We start from the raw sequence: 17,891 nt of genomic DNA on the forward strand, positions 1-17,891 counted from the left end.
TGGGTCGCCATTTCAGAGCAAGAAGAACGACCAGAAGCAGGCAGTGTGACCGCGCCGGTACGTGTCGGTGGACTACACGCGCCAGTTTTTCGACGAGGGACGCCCGGTGACATGGCCGAACGTCAACCTTCCGTTAGGATGGCTCCTCAATTTGATGAGGGTGTCGGTCCATACCGTCCCGCGCGAAGGGCGTGGAAGTGCGACGAGATTTGCTGCCGCCGGTCACTCCTCCCGTTGGATATGCGGGATGATCCGGTGTACGGGATGAGCTCCCCGAACTAGGACACCTTTGGGTCCTGGGAGTTCAACCGACGCCGGCGTGCAGGCTAACTCGGCGACGTCTGCTTCTTCACCCGAGAGTTCGGAGGCGGCCCCATCGACGACGAGGATGAGGACTGTGGAGACGACGACAATGGCGGTGGCTATGCGCCCTCGTCGACCCAAAGGTCCAGCCGCCGGACTTCACCGAGGAGGAGGCGTTGGAGATGGCCATTGCGCAGAGCAACTGAGCGAGAACTCGCTCACTGGAATGGCCTCGCCGTCTAGCCGAGCGAGTCACCCCTCCGGTGACACCCCTGAGCAGCAATCGGCGTGCGCCACCTCGTCCCCCGACAACATCAGCACCGGCGCCATCAGCAGGGCCCCTCCGGTACCGGCTCCGCCAACACATGGCACCTTGTACGTGCCGTTAACGTGGGTGCCTTTTGTGTTCGTCGTCACCGAGGACAGCGACGACTAGGCATCAACGACAACAACAACCCTACTTAACCTACGGTTTTAATTGTTACCTATTTTTTCTTTTTTCTGCACTTTGTAATTTCTTTCTATCGATTAATATATTATTTTAAAAAACTACATCGGGCCGCTGGGCTACCCTCAACCTAAACGGAAAAACTTTATCGAACAACCATTTTGGTGTCCACGGCCCGCGGCAAACAGACTTGCTATCTGCTTTACGTCAGCCCGCCGGAGATGCCTAACGCTTGCTGCTTGCTCATAGCCACATGAAAACGCAGATTCCAAGTCAAGTCCAAAGTCTGCAAGACTAAACGACGACTTGTGAATTGCCACTTGTACTCGCTACTAAACGATTTTCTACCTGCAAATTTTTCCACACGGCCAGTGGTTCTCTACCAGGAAACGTGTCGGAGCTGCGTCCTATCCTACATAACCATAATTTAATTATAAATGTCACATATCAATTTCTATAATTTATAAAAAATACCAGCTGCGCACTACGATTCTCTACCAGGAAAAGTCTTCTTGTTTGATGGTGATGTTAGAATCGGTGTTAGATTGGAAGTCCATGTTGTATACGAGTCGGAGACTCATACGTGTTGTAATCTTGTATGGCTGCCGTGTATATAAATAGAAGAGGTGGAGACGTGTATGTCTACCACGAAAACCCTAATCACCTTTTTCAACTTGGTATCAGAGCACATCGCTCCCACAGCCGCCGCACCGCCGCGAGCCTCATCCGCGCCGTCGCCGCTGCTGTGAGGATCACCGTCCGCACGCGAGTCCCCGTCCGCGTCGCGAGCCCTCTTCCGATCCGTCGCCATGGCACAAACCGGAGCAATCCAGGTGTCCCACTCTGCCGGCGCTATCATCGCTTCCCCTGTCTCCTCGACCCCCGTCGGTATCGCACCGGCGCCGGCGGTCCGCCTAGATCATGGAAACTTCATGCTCTGGAAGGGCCTCACCCTGCCGAACCTCTCAGGCGCAGGGCTCCATGGCCACCTCGACGGCTCTACCGTCGCTCCCCCGACGACGATCAAGCAAGGGACGGATGCCGATGCCGTCGACGTCCCGAACCCTGCGTACACAGCCTGGTGGACGCAAGACCAGCGCGTCGTCGGGCTCCTTCTCGGCTCTATGGAGCCGGACGTGGCGTGCCAACTCATCGCCTACAAGTCGGCGGCCGAAGTCTGGGGCGCTGTGCACACCATGTTTGGTGCACAAAGTCGTGCCAACGTCCGCCATCTTCGTCGCCAGCTCCAGACCTTGCGCAAGGAGGATCTGTCCGCCTCCCAGTATATGCACAAGATGAAATCCTTCGCTGATGCAATGGCGGCTGCCGGAGCTCCTATCTCCGACGATGAACTGGTCGACTACATCATCGCCGGCCTCGGGAAGGCTTACAATCCTCTCGCCGGGAACCTCACCTTGGCTAACCGGTCGGTGCCCTACGCGGAATTTTACTCCGCCGTGCTTTCTTTTGAGTCCCTGCAGGCATCGCAGGGCCTGGACGCCGAGTGGTCTTCCTCGGCAAACGCAGCGACACGCCCTACATCCGTCGCCGATCGCCCCGTGCAGCTTAGCGGGGGCTCTTACATGACCAATTACGGTCACCAATCCCAAGGCCATAACGGTGGCAATGGAGGCGGGAACTACTATCGCCCTGACAACGGCGGAGGTCGCAATGGTGGCGGCCGCGGTGGAGGCAACGGCGGAGGCCGTAATGGTGGCGGCAACGGCGGCAATGGCCGCAATGGTGGCGGCAACGGCGGCAATGGCCGTCGCAACCGGCCCCGCTGTCAACTCTGCGGGTACTGGGGGCACGCCGCAGCTGATTGCCGCAACCGCTTTGATCGTGACTACCGCGGCAACAATTCACGAGCGGGAAACTCGGCTTCCACAAGCAACAACAACAACCCGCACTGGTACATGGATACTGGTGCAACGGATCATCTCACAAGTGATCTGGAACGCCTACACATGCACGAGCGCTATGGAGGAACTGATCAAGTCCAGGTGGCTAATGGTATGGGTTTGTCTATTTCGCACATTGGTCATTCAAACTTAGCCGGTTCATCCCTAAAACTGAAAAATATCCTCCATGTTCCACGCATTAGCCAACATCTTCTTTCAGTTTCTCGCCTTGTTGCTGATAACTATGTGTTTGTTGAATTTCACCGTAATTTTTTCCTTGTCAAGGACAAAGCCACGAGGAGAATTCTTCTTCACGGTAGGAGCAAGGGAGGACTCTACCCCGTCCCGCTTGCTCATGCGTCTTCAACATCCAGTCGTCATGCTTCTGCTAGTGTCAAGGTCACCGCTTCCCGGTGGCATCAGCGTCTTGGTCATCCTACAAATAATGTAGTCAAAGATATTGTTGGCTCAAATAAACTTGTGTGTTCCTTAGATTCCACTTCGTCAGTTTGTGATGCCTGTCAGCGTGCCAAGAGCCGCCAGTTACCTTATACATCCTCCTCTCGTGTGTCTACTATGCCTCTTGAGCTTGTTCACTCTGATGTCTGGGGTCCAGCATGTGCCTCCTCTGGGGGGTACAAGTATTATGTTAGCTTTATCGATGATTATTCTCGTTTTTGCTGGATCTATCTTATCAAAAATAAATCTGATGTTGAGCAAGTGTTTCATGCTTTTCAGGCCCATGTAGAGCTCCTCCTAGGTTCGAAAATTAAGGCTGTCCAGTCTGATTGGGGGGGAGAGTATCACAGACTCCACCATTATTTTGAGCGTACCGGTGTTGTGCATCGCGTGTCTTGTCCTCACACTTCCCAACAAAACGGTGTTGCTGAGCGCAAACACCGGCACTTGGTTGAAACAGGTCTTGCACTTCTTGCTCAGTCATCTCTCCCTCTTCGCTATTGGGATGAAGCGTTTCTTACAGCGTGCTATCTTATAAATCGCATGCCCACACCGGTGCTTAACAAGGAAACTCCTCTCTTTCGTCTTCTCCGCATACAACCCAATTACGAGTTTCTCCGTATTTTTGGTTGTGCGTGTTGGCCTAGCCTTCGGAAATATAACTCCCACAAATTAGAGTTTCGTTCTAAGCTTTGTGTTTTCCTTGGCTATAGTCCGATGCACAAAGGGTATAAGTGTTTAGACCGGTCTACGGGTCGCATCTATATCTCTCGTGACGTCGTTTTCGACGAGTCAGTTTTTCCTTATGCCACACCCGGTGTCTCTGTTGATGTCTCTACCTTAGCACAGGCTATCACTTTTCCTGATAATGAACCGGTTACGAGTGCACCTGTGCGTAAATATGACACATCTTACCTGTCCACTAATCCGTCTTTGTCAGACGAAGTTCCTCCGTTTCAGGTTACTGACGCCGCTCCAAGCACCTCTCCGCGGCTCCAGATCGACGTGCATGGGGAAGCCTTGCATGGCGCTTTGCCCGATGCGGCTCCCGCTCCAGCCATGCACATGGCCCCTGCTTCTGCCGTGAGCACGGCTCCGGCTCCCGTCGCCAGCGCGGCTCCAGCGCCTGCCGAGCGTGCGGCCCCTCAGCCCACGATGCCTTCAGCCGTGACTTGTGAGTCCTCGGCCGCATCGTCCTCGGCTGAGACGTGCACCGCGCCAGCTATGGCACATCCCATGGTGACGCGTCATCGAGACAACACGCGTAAGGAGAAAGAATACAAGGACGGTACTGTGCGCTATGATCCTCGACGCCGGGCTTTCTTCGCTGCACCCACTTCTCATCATGTCGCTTTGACAGAACCTGCCTGGAAAGCTGCTATGGCAGATGAGTTCGCTGCTTTGTGTCAGACGCATACGTGGACATTGGTTCCTAGACCTCCGGGTGTCAATATTGTTGGAAGCAAATGGATTTTTAAAACGAAGCATCGACCTGATGGATCTATTGACAAGCACAAAGCACGACTGGTGGCTCGTGGATTTACTCAACAGCATGGGATTGATTATGGTGACACGTTCAGCCCTGTTGTAAAGCCTGCTACTGTGCGTCTGGTGCTATCTCTAGCCGTGTCTCGTGGCTGGTGTCTGCGTCAGGTTGATGTGAGTAACGCCTTTCTTCACGGGTTTCTGTCTGAGGATGTTTATATGCAGCAACCGCCTGGTTTTGAGGATGCTCGTTATCCCTCTTATGTGTGCAAGTTGCAGCGGTCTATCTATGGACTGAAGCAGTCTCCTCGGGCGTGGTATGCCCGGTTAAGTCAGTGGCTTCATGAGCTTGGTTTTGTCTCCTCCAAAGCAGACACATCACTCTTCATATTCTCCAGAGCTGGTGTGCAGATTTATATGCTAGTCTATGTTGATGATATTGTTATTGCTGGTTCTACTCCTGAGGTTGTTGATCGCCTGGTCCGGTCTCTGATGGATACCTTTCCTATTAAAGATTTGGGGAAACTGGATTATTTTCTTGGACTAGAAGCGTCCTACAATTCAGGGGGGATGATGCTAACTCAGCGCAAGTATGCACTTGATCTACTTCATAGAGTAAATATGGAGAATTGTAAGTCCACTTCCACACCATTGTCCACTTCAGAGAGTTTGTCCAGAGTTTCAGGTACAATGCTTGGCTCTGAGGATTCCTTCCGGTACCGTAGCGTTGTTGGTGGATTACAGTATTTGACGCTCACACGCCCAGATATTTCTTTTGCGGTGAATAAGGTGTGTCAGTTTATGTCTCAGCCTACAGATGTTCATTGGGAGGCTGTCAAGCGTATATTGAGATATGTCAAAGGCACATTGCAAACCGGGCTGTGTTTTCGCAAGTCGGCTTCCACCGGTGTTAGTATTTTCACCGATGCTGATTGGGCTGGATGTGTGGATGATAGACGCTCCACAAGTGGCTATGCTATTTTTGTTGGACCTAACTTGATCTCCTGGAGTTCGAAGAAGCAGCCTACCGTCTCGAGATCTAGTACCGAGGCAGAATACAAGGCATTAGCTAATGGTGCTGCAGAGGCTATATGGATCAGCTCTCTGATGAAGGAGCTTGGAGTTCCCAGGCAGCGTACACCTATTCTATGGTGTGATAACTTAGGGGCAACCTATCTCACAGCAAATCCGGTATTCCATGCTCGAACAAAGCACATTGAAATCGATTTTCATTTTGTGCGAGAGCGTGTTGCAAAGGGTGCTTTGGACGTGAGATTTATCTCTTCTAGTGATCAATTGGCTGATGTGTTTACAAAGCCAGCTACACGGCAGATGTTAGACCGATTCAGGACCAATCTAAATCTTGTATGTGATAGTTTAGATTGAGGGGGTGTGTTAGAATCGGTGTTAGATTGGAAGTCCATGTTGTATACGAGTCGGAGACTCATACGTGTTGTAATCTTGTATGGCTGCCGTGTATATAAATAGAAGAGGTGGAGACGTGTATGTCTACCACGAAAACCCTAATCACCTTTTTCAACTGGTGAAACCCACAGGGTTGAAAAGATCAGAGTATAACATTCACTGACCATAGTGATGCTTATCTGCTCGTTGGTCAAGAAGCTTTCTAAAATGGAGAGCGTGATTTTATGGTGAGGTGAAGTGGAGTAAATAGACGGTGCAAATCAGGATTCAGGAGGAGATAGCCAAATATGTCCTGCAGGTTTTTGTGAACATTTGTGCTCTCCCGCAATCTCTACCTCTCACGAGCTCGGCACCGCTTTAATTTCCCCTCCTTGCAAACGAAGAGGACGCCTCAAAACCCCTCATGCAGGCTCTGGGCTGTTTTGAAAAATGTGTTATGCAAAGATTTCTTTTAGTGTGGAGTCTGGACAAACAAACGGCCAAAAACATGCCCAGTTTAGCTCCGTATGTATAGCCTGTATGCAAATTTGTGGGCGACCAAACGTGCCCTTATTGTCTGTCGGCAACAAAACGTGCCCTGGCCTGTGTCTTACTGGGATGAGGGCACGTACATGTACAGTACGGTACACTTCATTTCCTTGTGCTAGGGAAGCAGGCTCTCTCTGAACGAAGTTTCCATCTGATGGAATGTTAGCAGTCGTTTTGAGTCTAGATGCATATCTGGACTTTTCTCGGTTTGGCTTGTCACCACAAGATGAAAGAGGCTGTCCCTGTCCGTACATGAATGCGTGGTCCTCCATGATGAGATGACGACTGTAGGTTCAAACAAGTCAAGGGTTGCAAACTGAGTGCGACTCGCCCAATAATTCTAGCTAGACGAAGCAAAGGGTTGCAAACTGAGGCCGCCAATTTGTCCACGCACTGGTTTGTTAATATATTCTGAAAACCTAATATTTTTTTGCGGGTCAGAAAACCTATTATGGCAGCGAGCAACTGAGCGTACACTAAACAGTGACCAATCAAAAAATACGTCTTTTACTATATATGATTGGAGAATTTAGGAGCCATTCACGGAAGCGAAGAAAATGCTCAAATTCGAAAAAGTTCAAAATTTGTAAAATTTTCAAAAACTGAAAAAATTTACGATTCAAAAATTGTTCAATCCTGAAAATTGTTCAAAATTTACAAAATGTTCAGATTTTAAAATGTTCACATTCGAAAATTGTTCAAATCTAAAAAATTGTTTGATTCTGAAAATATTCAAAAAAATTAAAGTTCAAAATTTGAAAATGTTCATAATTTGGAAAACACTCAAAACTAGAGGAAAAGAAAAACAAAAAAATAGAAAAAAAAAGAAAAAAACGTTGCAAACCCAACCGTTAAACCGCCAGACCACTGAACCGAGCTGGGAAGGTTCTAGAACATTCCCAAACCGGATGCTTGGAATACTACTGGGTCGGCCCACCTATCGCTCGATGAAGGAATCCAACCTTCGCGTCGCCAGGTAAGTTCGGGTGAAACGTTAAAGAGGAAATGCCGGAAAATGGCTTGCAGGGGCATGAGTCATCGATGTCCATGGCAGCGATGGGGAAAAATCGGGAAGAGAAGAGGACGGGGAAGAAGGTATGGTTGGGATCTCAAACAATCATCGAAGCCAGACAAGTAAAACCACACGCACACTGAGGCTAGGTCCATCTGAGCGACCGACGGGTTCCCGGGCCAGGTCCAACTAAAATGCTACTCCTACTAAATGTTTGTAAATTAAATGTTTCTAAATCCATCAGGTGTGCGACTCATTCCAATCGCTAGGAAATATTTTTGCATTTAAAAAGAGAAAAGAAACAAAAGAACAAAAAAGGACACACGATACCATGTCCTACTATCACCATGGATCCCAGGGCAAGCTGATACATTTTTTTCTACTATTTGCTTCATGTATAGAAGGGCTTGTTCAAATATTCGTGTTCAATTAAGACCAGCGACAACCTCATGGTAAAAAAACTAATTCTAGGGAAATAGAGTCCAGGGCATGTTGCGGATTGGAAATATTCGGGTACTAATTCTAGGGAAAATAATGTCCGGCACATGTGAAAAAGTGTCTTGACCGGACAAATCCCGGTGGTGCCTTTCATCCAACATGACACGTCTGTTTACGGTGGCGGATCCAGGATCTAGTTAAAGCCTGGGCCAACTTTGTATCAAGTGTTGTAATTAAGCTAAATTATTGAGAAAATCAAGTATTTTACTAGTAAATAGGTGAAAAAATTCTACCTCCTGCGTCGTCGCTGTCTGTTTGCAAGGAACGGAATACTCTATCAAGCACCGCTATTCCTTCCGTCCATAAATAAATGGACGTGCGGGTTTTTCAAAACAAATTATCAAGTAGAAAGAAAATTGCACTGGAAACAAGCAAAACAACATTTCTTCTTCTTTAATTTTTTTACCTTCAATAAGCTAAGTGCTAGTAGAAAATTAAGATAGCATGTATTGAATATTATTGGATTTGATTTCCGTGCGATAGCTGAGATTTTTTTTTCGGAACACAGTACAATCAAAGACGCTCATACATACGCGCACACACTCACCCCTATTAACACACACGCACACCCTACCCCTATGAGCACCTCCAAGATAGTGCATCGAAGAACTGATCCTACGGGTCTTGAGATTGACGAAGTCACCACAGGTGCCTCGCTGTCGACGGGAACGTCACCTCCCACTGAAGAATATTCTGTCTTTATGAGACACCAAAGTGGCAAATCTGGGATTTGAACTCTAGTGGACTGGGGGTGCCTTTAAAAGGAGACCCCAGCTACGAGTCAACTATAGCGCCAACAAAAAAATGTAAATGTAGCTAGGAATTCCAGGGCCACTATTCCCATCAGATGTGATGGTCGTTGTTGCTCAAAGGCTAAAGGAATCTCAGAGCATCTCCAGTCGCGTCCCTAAAAAAACGTCCCACACAAATGATTTGGAGCATGTTTGGGACCGCGCCGGACAAAAAGAGACTAAAAATCTGTACAAAAAAGAGACCATTTTCAGCCGCGTCCCTCAAATAGCGTACGGATGCATGCATTTTAATAGAGGGGACCACCCCATGTGGGAAAAGTAGGTGAGAGAAAGTGTGGAAAAAGAGAATGACATGTGGGGAGAAGGGGCTGCATGCATGCGTCCGGACGCTATTTTTGTGTCCAGCGTCCCCGGTAGAGACTCTGTACATAGAGTCTCTACCGGGACGCCGGACATAAAATGAGGTGTTATTTAGCTTTGGAAGACGCGACTAGAACGCGTTTTTCTCCATTTCTTGTCCGCCGTCCCCAAACGTCATTTGGGGGACGTGACTGGAGATGCTCTCAGTCTCCGCTTTGCCTCGGGTGCGGATAAAAAAGATCTGCTCCAGCGGCCCGTAAAGTGACCGACTTATCCGCACTGATGCATTTTTTTCTAAATTTATGTTTGGATTGCGCTGTCGCGGACATAGAGTAGTCAGCGTACACATCTGCGCAGTTCTCCCTCGGGCCCGCCTGGCAGCGACCACCCCCGCTTCACCTTCTGCGTGCCAGTATTGGCAGGGGAGGCGTCGTTGCGGCTTTCTGCACCGCGTTAATGGAGCGTCTCACCTTCCGCTGAGGCCGCCGCTAGGCATTGAAAAAGGGTCGCAAGCCACGGCCATTCTGTCCCAACGACATTTCCTCTCCCCGCACTCAGCGCCAAGGCCCGTGCCAGCGCCGCCACCACCATGGGAAATGGGTCGCCATTTCAGAGCAAGAAGAACGACCAGAAGCAGGCAGTGTGACCGCGCCGGTACGTGTCGGTGGACTACACGCGCCAGTTTTTCGACGAGGGACGCCCGGTGACATGGCCGAACGTCAACCTTCCGTTAGGATGGCTCCTCAATTTGATGAGGGTGTCGGTCCATACCGTCCCGCGCGAAGGGCGTGGAAGTGCGACGAGATTTGCTGCCGCCGGTCACTCCTCCCGTTGGATATGCGGGATGATCCGGTGTACGGGATGAGCTCCCCGAACTAGGACACCTTTGGGTCCTGGGAGTTCAACCGACGCCGGCGTGCAGGCTAACTCGGCGACGTCTGCTTCTTCACCCGAGAGTTCGGAGGCGGCCCCATCGACGACGAGGATGAGGACTGTGGAGACGACGACAATGGCGGTGGCTATGCGCCCTCGTCGACCCAAAGGTCCAGCCGCCGGACTTCACCGAGGAGGAGGCGTTGGAGATGGCCATTGCGCAGAGCAACTGAGCGAGAACTCGCTCACTGGAATGGCCTCGCCGTCTAGCCGAGCGAGTCACCCCTCCGGTGACACCCCTGAGCAGCAATCGGCGTGCGCCACCTCGTCCCCCGACAACATCAGCACCGGCGCCATCAGCAGGGCCCCTCCGGTACCGGCTCCGCCAACACATGGCACCTTGTACGTGCCGTTAACGTGGGTGCCTTTTGTGTTCGTCGTCACCGAGGACAGCGACGACTAGGCATCAACGACAACAACAACCCTACTTAACCTACGGTTTTAATTGTTACCTATTTTTTCTTTTTTCTGCACTTTGTAATTTCTTTCTATCGATTAATATATTATTTTAAAAAACTACATCGGACCGCTGGGCTACCCTCAACCTAAACGGAAAAACTTTATCGAACAACCATTTTGGTGTCCACGGCCCGCGGCAAACAGACTTGCTATCTGCTTTACGTCAGCCCGCCGGAGATGCCTAACGCTTGCTGCTTGCTCATAGCCACATGAAAACGCAGATTCCAAGTCAAGTCCAAAGTCTGCAAGACTAAACGACGACTTGTGAATTGCCACTTGTACTCGCTACTAAACGATTTTCTACCTGCAAATTTTTCCACACGGCCAGTGGTTCTCTACCAGGAAACGTGTCGGAGCTGCGTCCTATCCTACATAACCATAATTTAATTATAAATGTCACATATCAATTTCTATAATTTATAAAAAATACCAGCTGCGCACTACGATTCTCTACCAGGAAAAGTCTTCTTGTTTGATGGTGAAACCCACAGGGTTGAAAAGATCAGAGTATAACATTCACTGACCATAGTGATGCTTATCTGCTCGTTGGTCAAGAAGCTTTCTAAAATGGAGAGCGTGATTTTATGGTGAGGTGAAGTGGAGTAAATAGACGGTGCAAATCAGGATTCAGGAGGAGATAGCCAAATATGTCCTGCAGGTTTTTGTGAACATTTGTGCTCTCCCGCAATCTCTACCTCTCACGAGCTCGGCACCGCTTTAATTTCCCCTCCTTGCAAACGAAGAGGACGCCTCAAAACCCCTCATGCAGGCTCTGGGCTGTTTTGAAAAATGTGTTATGCAAAGATTTCTTTTAGTGTGGAGTCTGGACAAACAAACGGCCAAAAACATGCCCAGTTTAGCTCCGTATGTATAGCCTGTATGCAAATTTGTGGGCGACCAAACGTGCCCTTATTGTCTGTCGGCAACAAAACGTGCCCTGGCCTGTGTCTTACTGGGATGAGGGCACGTACATGTACAGTACGGTACACTTCATTTCCTTGTGCTAGGGAAGCAGGCTCTCTCTGAACGAAGTTTCCATCTGATGGAATGTTAGCAGTCGTTTTGAGTCTAGATGCATATCTGGACTTTTCTCGGTTTGGCTTGTCACCACAAGATGAAAGAGGCTGTCCCTGTCCGTACATGAATGCGTGGTCCTCCATGATGAGATGACGACTGTAGGTTCAAACAAGTCAAGGGTTGCAAACTGAGTGCGACTCGCCCAATAATTCTAGCTAGACGAAGCAAAGGGTTGCAAACTGAGGCCGCCAATTTGTCCACGCACTGGTTTGTTAATATATTCTGAAAACCTAATATTTTTTTGCGGGTCAGAAAACCTATTATGGCAGCGAGCAACTGAGCGTACACTAAACAGTGACCAATCAAAAAATACGTCTTTTACTATATATGATTGGAGAATTTAGGAGCCATTCACGGGAAGCGAAGAAAATGCTCAAATTCGAAAAAGTTCAAAATTTGTAAAATTTTCAAAAACTGAAAAAATTTACGATTCAAAAATTGTTCAATCCTGAAAATTGTTCAAAATTTACAAAATGTTCAGATTTTAAAATGTTCACATTCGAAAATTGTTCAAATCTAAAAAATTGTTTGATTCTGAAAATATTCAAAAAAATTAAAGTTCAAAATTTGAAAATGTTCATAATTTGGAAAACACTCAAAACTAGAGGAAAAGAAAAACAAAAAAATAGAAAAAAAAAGAAAAAAACGTTGCAAACCCAACCGTTAAACCGCCAGACCACTGAACCGAGCTGGGAAGGTTCTAGAACATTCCCAAACCGGATGCTTGGAATACTACTGGGTCGGCCCACCTATCGCTCGATGAAGGAATCCAACCTTCGCGTCGCCAGGTAAGTTCGGGTGAAACGTTAAAGAGGAAATGCCGGAAAATGGCTTGCAGGGGCATGAGTCATCGATGTCCATGGCAGCGATGGGGAAAAATCGGGAAGAGAAGAGGACGGGGAAGAAGGTATGGTTGGGATCTCAAACAATCATCGAAGCCAGACAAGTAAAACCACACGCACACTGAGGCTAGGTCCATCTGAGCGACCGACGGGTTCCCGGGCCAGGTCCAACTAAAATGCTACTCCTACTAAATGTTTGTAAATTAAATGTTTCTAAATCCATCAGGCGTGCGACTCATTCCAATCGCTAGGAAATATTTTTGCATTTAAAAAGAGAAAAGAAACAAAAGAACAAAAAAGGACACACGATACCATGTCCTACTATCACCATGGATCCCAGGGCAAGCTGATACATTTTTTTCTACTATTTGCTTCATGTATAGAAGGGCTTGTTCAAATATTCGTGTTCAATTAAGACCAGCGACAACCTCATGGTAAAAAAACTAATTCTAGGGAAATAGAGTCCAGGGCATGTTGCGGATTGGAAATATTCGGGTACTAATTCTAGGGAAAATAATGTCCGGCACATGTGAAAAAGTGTCTTGACCGGACAAATCCCGGTGGTGCCTTTCATCCAACATGACACGTCTGTTTACGGTGGCGGATCCAGGATCTAGTTAAAGCCTGGGCCAACTTTGTATCAAGTGTTGTAATTAAGCTAAATTATTGAGAAAATCAAGTATTTTACTAGTAAATAGGTGAAAAAATTCTACCTCCTGCGTCGTCGCTGTCTGTTTGCAAGGAACGGAATACTCTATCAAGCACCGCTATTCCTTCCGTCCATAAATAAATGGACGTGCGGGTTTTTCAAAACAAATTATCAAGTAGAAAGAAAATTGCACTGGAAACAAGCAAAACAACATTTCTTCTTCTTTAATTTTTTTACCTTCAATAAGCTAAGTGCTTGTAGAAAATTAAGATAGCATGTATTGAATATTATTGGATTTGATTTCCGTGCGATAGCTGAGATTTTTTTTTCGGAACACAGTACAATCAAAGACGCTCATACATACGCGCACACACTCACCCCTATTAACACACACGCACACCCTACCCCTATGAGCACCTCCAAGATAGTGCATCGAAGAACTGATCCTACGGGTCTTGAGATTGACGAAGTCACCACAGGTGCCTCGCTGTCGACGGGAACGTCACCTCCCACTGAAGAATATTCTGTCTTTATGAGACACCAAAGTGGCAAATCTGGGATTTGAACTCTAGTGGACTGGGGGTGCCTTTAAAATGTATTTTTTTTAGAGAAACCACATATTTCATTAATCGAACACCAAGTTACATGAAGCAACATATGTGGAAACTAAAAGACAAACCGGGATAAAATGATTATCCTGAATTTGCAGATAAAAACCTAAAAGATCGAGAAATACAAAACGATCTCTAGGGTTTCCTGCAACCACCGTAGCCAGCGGCCGCCGTCCAATTCCAACGCCGTCGAGACGAACGCGGGAAGAGACGCCGAGCCTCCACCATTGCAAAATCCAAAAAAGCACCATCGCCAACGAGGCTTTGTGAGTCGATGAACAGGCCTGCTGCAAGCAGCGAGGCACATGTCGCTGTGGCACGTCGACCGGGGGATGTCCCCGTGCTGTCTTGGACCAAGATACGCCGCCTCCCATCGACGAAGTCGGAGAAGAACGACATAACCACCACCTCCGGACCAACATCTTCGCTCCAGAAGAACCACCTCTTCCCGGCCCCCAGCGCCGTCGTGGACAACGACAAACGCCAGTGACACGTTGAGAAACAGATCTCGCCAGATCTAAAGAACGGCGAGAAGACCAAGCCACCGACCTGAAAGATCGACTAGCACACGTTGCCAACAACTCCGAGACGCCGCCGTGAAGGTCGCCGCCGGTGTGGGAGTGGAGTTGTGGCAGATTTATTTGCCCGGGCGCCGCTCCCACCACCCCAACGACGCACCATAGGAGACAAAAACTAAGCCTAACTACTAGGTCAGAACGGAGGAACGAGGTTCCCCCTCCCTCATGCCACCGCCAGAACGGCAAGCGGAGGGAGAGGAAATCAGGCCCAACGCCCTGGCCGGAGATTGGGAAGATTGGATCGCCTCCGCCGCCACTGCTCACGAGCGGAAGAGGAAAAACGGTTATGGTGTATTGAGGAGATAGAAGTACACTTTTTATGGGGCAAAATTTGAGACTAAACGTCCCCTTATACTTGTACGGAGGGAGTATATGAGATGTACCGGTTCAGTACTTCCATGAAAAATAAAAGGAAACCACAATCGTGCCTATCCTCGAGCTCTGGATTGATGAGAGCTAGCGATACACCGTCAATGCCCTTCTCTTCTCGACCCCGTGCACCGAACTCGCCGCTGTCTCCTACAACCTTTTTTTTGAACATGGAGAGGCCCGGAAGGGCCAGGATGCTATATTAAACGGTGCAAGTACAAGTTACAACAGGGACTCGAAAGAACAGGAAAAATAAAACATGGTCCCTAGCTTTTACAGGGTCCCTTGCACTCGCCGGAAAAACTCAAGCTCCAACCGCAACCATCCTCATCGGAGACGTGGACGATACCACTTGACACCGCGAGGACGAGAGACGCTGCCGCGAGCTTGAAGAGGGGCCTCCACCTGGAGGTAAAATAAACCGCAACTATTGTCGGCGGCTTCGAGTTTGACCACCTGCTGGTCTTCATAGTCGACGGCCAAAACTTGGGCCACCGAGAGTGTTCCTCGTGAATCTGCAGCATCATGACTCCAAGGCAAAACAAGATTTGGTCACGAAACAGAGCTTGCCCCTTCTTCGTATCACCACCATGGCGCTTTGAAGAACACCACGAAGCTTTGCCCGCTTCCAAGCCCCATCTGCCAAGACGAGCCTTATTGAAGGAGGTAGCTGAAGCCTTCAACGCCGCAGCTTTCGTCTCCCTCCATGGGAGCACCACCACGACGAGAAAAGCAGCCACGCAGAGCAGGGACTGGCCCAAGATCCCCAGCTCCAAACTCCTGATGCGAACCTTATTAGGAGGGATGCGTGACTCCGTCGTCCGCGCTTGCTTGGTCGCCAGCCACCAGCAGGACGCAGCAAGTGAATGGATCGTAGCGAACAAGAGGGGGGGTTGATACGTCCAAAACGTATCTACTTTCCCGAACACTTTTGCTATTGTTTTGCCTCTAATTTGTGTGTTTTGGATACAACTAACGCGAACTAACGCTGTTTTCAGCAGAACTGTTCTGGTGTCTCGTTTTTGTGCAGAAATCCAACTTTCAGGAAAATCCTCGGAATTTATGCGAAAGGTCTTATTTTTCCAGAAGACTCACGGAGCCAGAAGGGCAAGCCTGGGGGAGGCCCAGGGCCCCCAGACACTAGGCCGGCGCGGCCCAGGAGGGGGGCGCGCTGCCCTAGCGTCTGGCCCCCTCGGCTGGCCTCCGACGCCCTCCTCTGGACTACTTAAGGGGTTTCGATCTAAAAATCGCGACCAGGAAGTCGAAGTCGCCAGAAACCCTCCAGAACGCCGCCACATCGCGAAACTCCGTCTCGGGAGCCAGAAGTCTCCGTTCTGGCACTCCGCCGGGACGGGGAATTGGAGGAGATCATCGCCATCATCACCACCGACGCCTCTCCATCGACCAGCAATGTTTCCCCCATCCATGTGTGAGTAATTCCCCCGCTGTAGGCTGAAGGGGATGGTAGGGATTGGATGAGATTGGTCATGTAATAGCATAAGATTGTTAGGGCATAGTGCCTAGTGTCCGTAATTGGTACTTTGATGATATTGTTGCAACTTGTTATGCTTAATGCTTGTCACTAGGGCCCGAGTGCCATGATCTCAGATCTGAACATGTTATTGTTTCATCATGATATTGATTGTTTATGATCTTACCTGCAAGTTGTATACACATGTCGCTGTCCGGAACCAATGGCCCCGAAGTGACAGAAATCGGGACAACCGGAGGGGATGGTAGTGATGTGAGGATCACATGTGTTCATGGAGTGTTAATGCTTTGCTCCGGTACTCTATTAAAAGGAGTACCTTAATATCCAGTAGATTCCCTTGAGGCCCGGCTGCCACCGGCTGGTAGGACAAAAGATGTTGTGCAAGTTTCTCATTGCGAGCACGTACGACTATATATGGAACACATGCCTATTGATTGCTTTGTACTTGGACACCGTTTTATTATTATCTGCAAATGCCCTGCTTTGATTGTTACATGAGTTTCTCTCATCCATGCAACGCCCGTTATCCGTCCCCGTGCCTACATTATTTTAATCCTGCTGTTTACTAAAACCACTACTGCTGTCTTTGTTACTCTGCTGCTGTTATTTCACTACTGCTACTGCTATAAAACTGTTACTACTGATAAACTCTTGCGAGCAAGTCTGTTTCCAGGTGCAGCTGAATTGACAACTCCGCTGTTAAGGCTTTCAAGTATTCTTTGTCTCCCCTTGCGTCGAATCAATAAATTGGGTTTTACTACCCGCGAAGACTGCTGCGATCCCCTATACTTGTGGGTTATCAAGACCGTTTTCTGGCGCCGTTGCCGGGGAGGCATAGCTTTATTTGGAAGTTCACTTGGATTGATATTGTTCGCTGCAAATTCTCCATCATGGGTAAACCTCGCGATCCTAAAGTCGCCATATTACCATCCACTACAAGAAAAGGTACAACTCTGAGTACCTCTGCCACTCTTGATTCACCGTCTGTGATAAGTCAACTTGTTTCACCGCCGCAAGCTTCACTTGCTGGTACTTCTGCTGAATCTGAAAACTCTCATAATATTGATAATGTTTCTGCTGTGCTTGATGATAGTGGTTCATTGGGATCCTTTCTAGATGCTACAATTGCTAGGTCTAGACAAATTGAAAATACTGAAACTCCTAATGCCACTACACCTGTTAATTCAGCTGAACTTGATTATTCTAGTGATGATCCTGATGAGGATTATGTGGAGCTTAATGATGATTTTATTAATAGATGCAATGCTACTGCTGATGCAAGTAAAATTAAAAAGTTTCTCACACAATATACTGTTAGACATAAGCTATCTCCTGATCCTAAATTTGCCACGTCTCCTATATGCATTAAGGATAAAGATTATGATTTTTCTCTTGATCTATCTCATATAGCTATTGTAGAGAAAACACCCTTTTGTGGTACTGAAAAAGAAAGTGCTGTAGAACACATGATTGAACTTTCTTCTATGAGTAGCTTGTTTTCTGATGATGTCAAGATGCGTACTTACTTCCTCGCTAAATTTTTTCCTTTCTCATTAAAAGATGATGCTAAAACTTGGTATAATAATTTGCCTCCTGGTTCTATTAAAAGTCCAACTGATTTGCGTGATGTTTTCTTTCGAAAATACTTTCCTGCTAGTGCTCAACATATTGCTTTACAGAAAATTTAGAGATTTGACCAGGGAGATGAAG

This window comes from Lolium perenne, chromosome 4, assembly GCF_019359855.2.
Source record: "Lolium perenne isolate Kyuss_39 chromosome 4, Kyuss_2.0, whole genome shotgun sequence".
In the NCBI taxonomy this organism is placed as follows: Eukaryota; Viridiplantae; Streptophyta; class Magnoliopsida; order Poales; family Poaceae; genus Lolium; species Lolium perenne.